We start from the raw sequence: 9,624 nt of genomic DNA, 5'->3' as shown, positions 1-9,624 counted from the left end.
TTCCTCACGCAGTAGCAGAAATATTCCATATTTTCAAATGGTACTACAATGATTGCTGTAAATTGTGTACTTGAAGGCATGCGTCATTTTCAAACTGCATGTTCACATTACATAGCAGTCGCTACATAGTTCGCTAGGCAGTGATTACATTTCTTGTACCCTGCTAAGGTAAAACTCTATATATGTAGCCCTTCTATGATCGTCTCAGGTCCAGCAGGTTGACTTCACGACAGACACACTCAGGTTCACTGTATTTATCCCAACAAAAGAGGAAAATAAGATGGTTAACTTTAGTCCAGAAGCTTCTGTCCCACAGTTACCGACGGCAACAGAAAAAGGGGGAGGAGCTGTCGGTTACTGGTTACTACGGCAACCACCAACTGCCAGGAGCAGCATAACAGAACTTAATACGCCCAACAAAAGTCTGGAGAAACATCTTAACTAACAAAATAAAGTCAAAGAGTAAATAAATTTTGACAAACTTCACATCTGTAATATTAAAATAAAACCTTGTTACATACCTCTACTGCCTGAGCCGACTATATCACACCAGGCTAGCAACGACCAGGCTGAGCCAGCTTTTAACATGCTAATGTCAAATATATAGCAAGAAAACACCTAAAATGTCCAGACTTTTGCTAATATTAGTGTGTCAACATGAAGAAACAGAAAATACTGCTGTTCATAAATTCTTACTTTAGGCGTGCTTGTTGTATTTTTAAATGGAAATTTAGAAAATCAGACTTTCATGTTTGAGTCTCCATCATTACTTTAAAATAGCTGAAAATAGCTTTCACTAAATATTGCTGAAGTGGAATTTCTTAAACATCTACACAGTTTAGCTGCCAGTTTATCTGGAGACCTGAAATGACTTATTCATATTGGCTAAAAAGGTTAAAATCAATGTTCAGTCAGAATAATAAACATGTTGAAGATATATTTAAGCAGAATTTCGAATGGTTTCTCTATGAATTATTTATTGTGACAGGCTACATCTAAAAACTACCCTATCCTACAAAGAATCTGATTTTTTTAAATAATGATTTAAGTTGGTGTTATTGCAATGATGTAGTAGTCCATGCATGTAAATTTATCCTCTTCAGTGAAAATGTTTATTGGTTAAATGTAGATTTGCTCCCACAAGAAGGTTTTGAAGATGAGATATGGTAATTAAATTGTTGTTAGCCAAAAATAACAAAATCATGCTGTCTATCTCATCCAATTTAGGCTTCTTTCCTGTGTATCCTGCTGGTGCTAATTTAGACACAAAACTGAGGATACTTGACACATGATTATGAAGCACTCCAGTACTGTTCAAAATACAAAAACACCTGTTGTGTAGATCTCCTGAGAGTGTGTGAGTGAACACAGCCATTGTGGCTGAACGTAAACCCCCCAGAAGACTGAAAAATGGTCATTCAGCTCAGAGAAATTTTCAAGAAGGGATTGGAAAAGCCATTCTCTCTCAAAACCGTGGGCCTGACAGCTGAATCAGGTCACGCTGTAGGTCTCTGTAAGGGGCGACGCTGTAAAAACCAACACAAAGAACCCCTGTTGTACATGCGAGACTTGCCGAAAACCTGCCCGTAAACACACGTTTTGTGGCTTTGATAAGGTACAAGAGTGACTCACTGAAACTCATTGGCATGCACAACAGTTGTTATAGCAACTGTAACCTAGATACAGAGAGTTTGACAGTGGTTGACAGTAACAGTCTCACTTCTGGTGAAAGTGGGGATGACATTTTCGAGTAGGAAAGACAAAGAGGTTTCTCTGGAGAAGGATGGCGCGTCTCCGGGATGGTGCTGCACGCAGCGTAGACCTTGGCGATTACATATTGATGTACAGTATAATACATGCAAGCTCTGAGACTTTGAGCAACGACAAGGCTGAGCCATGCATCATCCTGACTGTTACAGGCTGACGCAAATTGCTACTTAATAGTTTCCAAAGCTTTGCTCTATCCATGTGAAGCTATGCGGGTTTACAATCCATCTCTGATAGCAAGGCGGTGCCGCTGTGAAAGTCTCCACCCCCACTCCACATGCTTCCCATGCTTCGCTCTGTTCTCCAAATGTGAGCTCCGTATAAAGCCGTCCCATTTTTGGACTCGTCTCATAATGAGATAAGAGGAAGAAAGTGATAAGACGCTCTCTGCCGGAAACGATTATAAATTTTATCTCACGCTCTTAAATGTTCTCACTTAAAGCAGAGTGAGCGAATAAAAGCAAGCATTGCTGCAGTGTGGTGATGGGAATAGATTCCATTAATTTGAGCGATCATGAATAGTCCTGCTAATGGGGATGCGTTTCCCTTTGAAACAGAACATTTCAGCAGAACTTCTAACCGCTGGGACATTAGTTACTGAGGAGTAAAAAATGGATTCTGGCTTGATTGTAGTCGTTAAAGAGCTCTGTTTATATCCGCTGAGCAGAACATGAATGGCTCGCTGACTCAAGTGTGTGACAACGCGTGGCTCTTTTTGCTTTTCACTAGTTGGCTCTAAAAGATTTAGTGTCCTGGAAACTGTACAGAATGCAAGAAGTGTGTAAGTTTTTTAGGGCAACAGTCATTTCCTTATGCTTGGTGACATTAGTCTTTTAGGAGGGGAAGGAAACGCCTGCAGCAGGTGACGGTGAGGACGTGTGCGTGGGACAAAGTTACGAATGCCTGCAGTGACAGCTGGTCCTGTGGGCAGTCCATGTTGGACTCAAACAGAAATGTGTTATTCATGTGTGTACGTAGTTTTTTAAATTTCTTATTTTGTCACATTAAACATTAAATGGTTTCATTGAAATTTTATGTGAAAGACCAACACAAAAAAAATTATAATTTTGGCAGGAAATAAGGTTTCATAATTTTTTAAGAAGTGAATACACAAGAAGCATGTAATATGTACATATTTGGGCCGCTTTAATCCGATACCTCTAAGAAATGACTATTTTGAAATTATTTTGAAAAGAGTCCGTCTGACTGTAATTAATTCACAGATTAAACACAGCGTGTGTGTGAAAGCCTCAGACGTTTGTTAGAAAACACTTCAGTACCTTAAGTTTTCTGCAATTCCAGAAATCTGCACAAAATCAATAGATCCCTGCATTGTTTTTGCAGTATTGCATAATTGTGAATTTATTGCAGATTTTCTGCAAAAATGGTCAAAACCATTGGGTTTGGGTGACTAACACCCATCGTGATATTGCAAGTAACAAAAATAGATATATTCTACGTCTTTAAAGAATAATAATGTTTGTCTGATTTTCTGATTTTTCTTTTTTTCGCCTTTTTATATAAAAACATAGATTTTAAAAGGATTTGATGAGGAATTCCTTGCAATTTTTTTTTAAATAGCATCACAAAATCAGGGATTTTGATTGCAAACACACGTATAGTATTTGAAAAATCATGGAGGGACTGTTTAATGGTCAAAGTGACCAGAAAGTGTCATGTTGACCAACGAGATGAGGCCGTTCCCTTGGTTGAGAGTCCAGGGAAGTGTAGTAAAAATCAGAGAAGTATGCAGGAGGCCAAAAGAAACTCTGGAGGAGAAACAGAGACGGTCATGAAAACAGCTAGGTTGAGGCAGGCCGTCATCTTCAAGGTGGTAAAGGAACATAAAACCAACTGAAAAGCAACACAAAGCTTAAAATTACGCTTCACTCTCCATCTCGTCTGGGTAAGACTGAGCAAAATTACAAAGAAAATCGGGTAAAGCTTTGTCTTTAGATGTGCTAAACCGGTGGAGACGTACTCCAAATGGCTGTAGTAGAAGTGGCTCTCAAAGAATCTACGTTGCAACATGTTGTAACGTGGATAAATGAGATCACGTCAGGTTGATGCTTGTCCCTGAAAAGCTCCATCAGGAGTTTTTTCATTACTGGGGAGATCAAGTCATGTCTCCACTTTGCCATCACTCGTATAGAAACCTTCCTGCTGTACATTCATCCATAGTGTCTGTAATTTCTGCCTCCTTGTGGAAGCCCTCTCATCCATCTGCCCCGGGCATGCCCGGCTTTAACCTCCATACCTCTCCGACTCCATTAGTGTACAGCCGTGGATCGTTTCCTTCCCTTCCCTCCATCTACCTGCAGTCCCTTTCACCTGTCTCTTCATCCTTACTCACCTTCCATCTCAGAACCGTTTCCGCCCCTGGCTCCTCTGTAAATTTCCACTTTTTCATTTCTTTGTCTCATCCCTTTTTCTTTTCCTCACTCGTGTCTGCCCTTGAGGCAACCTGAATACGACAATGTTATCAGTCACAGCTCTTCCTCGCCATCTTTTCCCACCTCTTCTTCCTCCTCCGCCCCTCGTCTTTTTGTCTCTGTGTCGCTTGCTGACTCGGCTGCTGACCTCCACGTCTCCTTGCCGACTCTTGCACCTACTTTTTAGTTGATGTGCGCTCGCACGACTTCTTGCACCACATCAGGTTCTTGTTGTATTCCCTTCTGCGCCGTGCCTGCGATCCTTTCTCACTTCCCCTTTCATTTATCTACTTCCTCTCCCCATCTGCCTCATCACTTGATTATCCTGTACAGTCATTTTTCTCCCTTACCTCTTCCCCACCCCTGCAGACTTTTTTTTGTTTCATTTTGCACCTCTGCATCTCTCTCCCTCCTTCGTATATTGCTCTCAGATCTCATTTGCAGCCCGGGAGAGTAGCGTTGAGGCTTTCTGATGGGTGTGCACTCAAAGTTGGATGTAAGGGATCCCTTCACTCGCTGATCGATGTGACCCTAAGAGATGGATCACAACCTGTCCAATTCATTTCATTTGATCTTTCTTTCCCTTTCATTCTCACTTCGCTTTGTTCTCACTTCGCTTTATCTTATATTTTCTTCATAACTGTTGTTGCAATTGATCTTTTCTGTTGTATAAACTGTTTGGAGGGTCAATGTTTCTCTGAATTATGATGATCCTTATTTGTTTCTCAAGGGTCAGTGTCCTGCAAAGTTTTCCTTCAACACACCCGAATCAAATAATCAGATCATTAGAAGGACTCTGTAGTCCCCGACTGCATAACAAATTTGACACACCTGAGTCAAATTACTAAATTTGAGTCAGGTGTGTTGGACCAGGGATGCATCCAAGAGTTGCTTTCAAAGGACTTAATTAGTAAATAGATTCCTCCTGTGTGAAACTGAACCTCAGTATAAATCCAGCTTTTCTATGAAGGCCTCTGAGATTTGTTAGGGAACCAAAAAACAGCATCATTAAGGAACAGCAGATAAATCAGGGATGAAGTTAAAACAATATCCCTATATAAGGAGGATGGCACAGCTCCAAACCTACCATCTAAACCGACTGGGGAAGCACTTAGAGCATTAATCAGAGAAGCTATCATGATATCTGGAGGAGCTGCAGAAATCCACAGCTCAGGTACAATGAGTTCCCAGGACAACTATGCAACTGCAAGCATGCTTTTTATGAAGGAGTGTGTAGTTGCACCCTAAGTTCAACTACAGTCACAAAATTAGCGCTTTTAGCTGTAATGCAGCTACATGAAGTGTTTACGCCACTAATGCTGGTTGATGCGTATTCTACACATAGCAAAAAATAGGCTTAATATGCATAACTCAGTCCGCCTGCTAGCAGAGATGTTATTCCAATGTCATTACTCGATATCTGTCATACTGATTACCGATATTGAGTCTATTGTAAGTTCTTAATTTAGTTTCTGTTTGGCAATAAAATCATTTTAGTTTATAGTTTTAGATATTTTAAGCAATGCAGGGGACACAACAAACGCATGAGATCAAAGTTTAATTCATGAGCGACATGCAAAATGCTATGCGCTCTGCACCCTGAACACACCGTAACCATGGTAACACTTGGTGGTGACAGCATTCTGCTGTGGAAATACGTGATTTGAATCATTTTCTGTTTACTACTTTGTGTTGGAGTAAACACAAAGTCACATACAACTCCAGTAAATTACACTGAACTATGCTGTTGCAATTTTGAAAAAATGCTAACGTTTATTCTGTTAAATCTAAATGTAACAGTAAATTTAATCCAAGTTAAATAAGATCACAGTTTAAACAATTGCCAAAGAACTTTCAAATTTCACCCAACTTATTATGCAAGCATGATAATTTGATTTTATAGCAACTTTTCAAAGACTTGTAGTTCTCTACATTCATCATTTTTGAACCCTGCTATCAGATTTCACATAAACTGACTCCAACTTATCACTGTCTGAACACTTCTGCAAATCTGGGGTTATCTGTCTCAGTTTTCCAGCACATCTGAAACATCACTGAAAATCCTTTTTCCTCCTGGCAGTTTTCTATCCTCTGTGCTGCTCTTGGTTGTTATATAAAACTTTTAATTCCGATTTTATCTTTTCTTTTCTCCCTTATCTTCGGCTGCCTCTGTGCTGTGTCCGTTGTTCTGCTGCAGCAGTAAGAATTTCCCCTCTTGAGATCAATAAAATCTCATCTTACACACTGTACTGCATGGAGATGCAGGGATCCGTGTTTCTGTGAGCGCACAGCTGCGAAAATTTGCCACAACAGCATCTGGAGCATTAATCCAGTTGGTTAGTTGACTAACCAATTTGCTACTAGTCTGAACAGTTATTTTTTTCCTGAATGAATCCATCATTAAGAAAGTAAAATTCCTCTGTGTGTTTTGAGGAATTTGCAATGATCTTCAAACACCTAGATGTTAGAGAAATTCTCAGTCTTGCTCTCATGAAGAAGCCCTCTAGAGAAAATCTAGAAACTCAATTTACACAGAAAAAGATTAAAATGAAACAACTAATGTAAGACTAAGATGCACATCAGAAGTTAGAGAGCAGAAATGGAACAAAGACGACCATAAAAAGGGGAATTTCTGTTGCGTTCCGAGTCGCTTTGACCTCCTCAAGCTGTGCAACACATCTGTATCTACCTCAGTTTTTTTTTTCCTTTTTGCTCTTCTATTTTTAGAAATCTCTTGGTACTCCACCAGGCATGAGGCTTTGAGCCTCCAGAGAGCCAGAAACAGACGAATGGAGAGCAGAGAGGGCTGCCTGATGTAAAAATATGTCCTGTAAAAGGGTTTGGAGGAGAGAAAGAAAAAAAAAAAACCCCTCTTCACTACCCCCCAGGATTTGGAGCACAACTCCGCCTAACGTTACCGAAACGTTGGGTTTGGGTAACGTTTGGAAGGCGTGGCCTCCGATTGTGAAGCCAAATCCAGCTAAATATATAGCAGCTAATAGGTTCAGAAAGATAAAGTTGTGTTTTTCAGGGATTCTTTCACGCTCATTCCAAACCGGAGCAATTAAGAGATGCTTCGTGCATGACTTAAAAGCTCTAATTTGCCTGAAAGTTTCATTGGATTTCACATTTAAGGCCTAATGTAGCTTTAATTTCCTTGTTGGCCTTTAATTCTCCGTGGAACATTATAAATGTCAGTCCCTCAAAATATGCTGAGCACAATTAATGACGTTAATAAACTGCATGTGTGCTTGTGTGTGCAGTTACTCTCCCATCCGCAAATGCCATTAGCCTGTAATCGACTTAAATCGACTTAGTGAATGTTGTGGTGTTTATAAACAAGGGGATTTGTATTAGCTCTCAAAACCCACTTATCATGAGCACAGTAATCCACAGATCTGATTGGGCTGTGGGTCGCTGCGCCGCAAGAAACCAGCGAAACACCCGACATCAAAACATCCTGAATAAGTTCATCTTTCACTGCGTTTTGGTTAATTCAATTTCATAAAGTACTGCACGGAAATCTGGACTCATCCCTCGTGCTTATAGATTTTCATGCAACATTTTAAAGAAGTCTCATTTTCTCTTGGCTTTCTGAATCAACGTTTTTGTTTGGACTCTGGATGTTTAAAGATTTTCATCAGAATTTGGATGAGTCATCATAAAAGGTTCCTAATCTCAAGATATTAACGTTTTTTTAATGCATCAGGCAAGATTAGGGCAACCAAAATATTGTATTTTTATGTAACTATAAAACAGAACAGACAGGTCAGTATTGACCACTAGAGAAATACACATAATTTAGCAGTTTTGCGTCTTGATATGGGCTTCTGTCTGTATAAGAAGTTCCTGCTCTTCCTAACTCTCTGCCTTCAGCACGTCTTCAGAACGATGCTACTCTGTTTATGCCGTTCTTAGGAGCATCAGACTGAGAAGTAGTTAGTATGACGAGCTCAGCAGACTCGCAGTTCCACCAGCTGTTTGCTAATTGCTGCTGCCGCTAGTCTGGAGGAGCGATTTGTGTAGACTGCAGCTTGATCTGCAAGCAGCAGACTCCTAATGTAAGTAAATCCAAACAGAAACTTGGAGATCGGACTGTACTCGTGTCGAAGTTGTGGAATGATTTGCCCTTGCCTGTCAGGGAGACTTCTTCTTTTTCTGAGTTGAATAGTTTCCTTAAAACACATTTATTTGCTGAACTGTGAGATGATTCGAGTTTGTGACATGGTGCATAATAACCAGAATATGGGAGCATGACCATCATAAACCAACCACAATGAAAGGAAGCATTTCCCAGTGGATCCATGCTTTTAATGCGGTTTATTGCAAACTCTGACCCTGCTGTCTGAATATCGCAACATTTTCGCTGTGATCTGGTGACCTTGTGTGAATTTCAGCCTCAGTTAGTGGTCTGTAGCAGAGGAAAGTTGTGAATGGTCTGGTCTAGCTGCGGCTCATCGTCTTCAAATGTCATTGTGTTCAGATTGTGTTCCTCACACCTTGGTGGAAACAAGTGGTTATTTGAGCTACTGTTAGATTTCATCCTCTCAAATTAGCCGTCTGCCTGTTCTCTTCTGATGTCTGCAAAACTGCTGCTCACTGGATAGTTTCTATTTTTTGCAGAGTCCCAGAAGATCAGCAGTTTTTGAAACTCTCAGACCAGCATGTTGTACATAAACGCAATGTTTAAAGTTAATTTCTCGTTTTGATGTTAAAACTTTAGCAAGATGTCTTCAGTCACGCACCAACTTGCTGCTGCATGATTGGCCTGTCATGCCTAACAGTTATTCTTTTGTCCTTTTGATGGATGACAAAAGATTTATCCAAGGAAATGTCCAAAGTCAAACATAAAACTTTGAAATACCTTCCAGAAAACACAAAGAACTGATCCAACTACTTTTAGAAAGTTACGACGAAGCAAAACCGTTTTGTGTTTCAGCCGAGATGTGTTTAAGCGTCAGGTTGTTTTATTCTGAAATAAAAAGCTCCGCTTGCACAGATACAGACTGAGTACTGAGGCAGCGTTTCAGCTGCACCAAGGTTTCTAGAAACGCTCATATTGCAGGGCCTGGATATAAGGTGAGCACTTGCATACTGAAACAACCAGGAGCATACCAAAACAGTCTTCCCACACAGTCGTAATTATAGGGAGGCCAATGCATAGACACACACACACACTTCCCTGCAGGCAAGAAACAAAAGAACGCCCACGCAGCCTCTTCTTGCAGCTGTCGTGTGTACTGTAAGCCCACTCATCCTTTTGATACTATTGCTCTTTAGCCGTATTGTCCTCTTTAGTCAGCTGGAGTGTATCAGGAGCAGGAAGGGGTAAAAATTTCATATAGAAGCGCAGCGCGAGCGCAGGAGAGCTTAGCGGCGTGAAATGGAGAGAAGGAGTAGGGGGACACAAAGAAAATGGTGGGGG

The 9,624-nt window shown here is 40.5% G+C and overlaps 1 protein-coding gene across 3 annotated transcripts in view; it reads left to right on the top strand.

Moving 5' to 3' along the window:
* Positions 1-9,624, top strand: part of pcxb (pyruvate carboxylase b) — a 381,625-nt gene that overhangs the window by 236,787 nt on the left and 135,214 nt on the right. The window lies entirely within an intron of this gene.

The sequence above is a fragment of the Poecilia mexicana genome, unplaced genomic scaffold (genome assembly GCF_051168715.1).
Source record: "Poecilia mexicana isolate PSO_F unplaced genomic scaffold, ASM5116871v1 scaffold_18, whole genome shotgun sequence".
NCBI lineage: Eukaryota > Metazoa > Chordata > Actinopteri > Cyprinodontiformes > Poeciliidae > Poecilia > Poecilia mexicana.
This window is presented reverse-complemented; position numbering and strand designations above follow the sequence as displayed.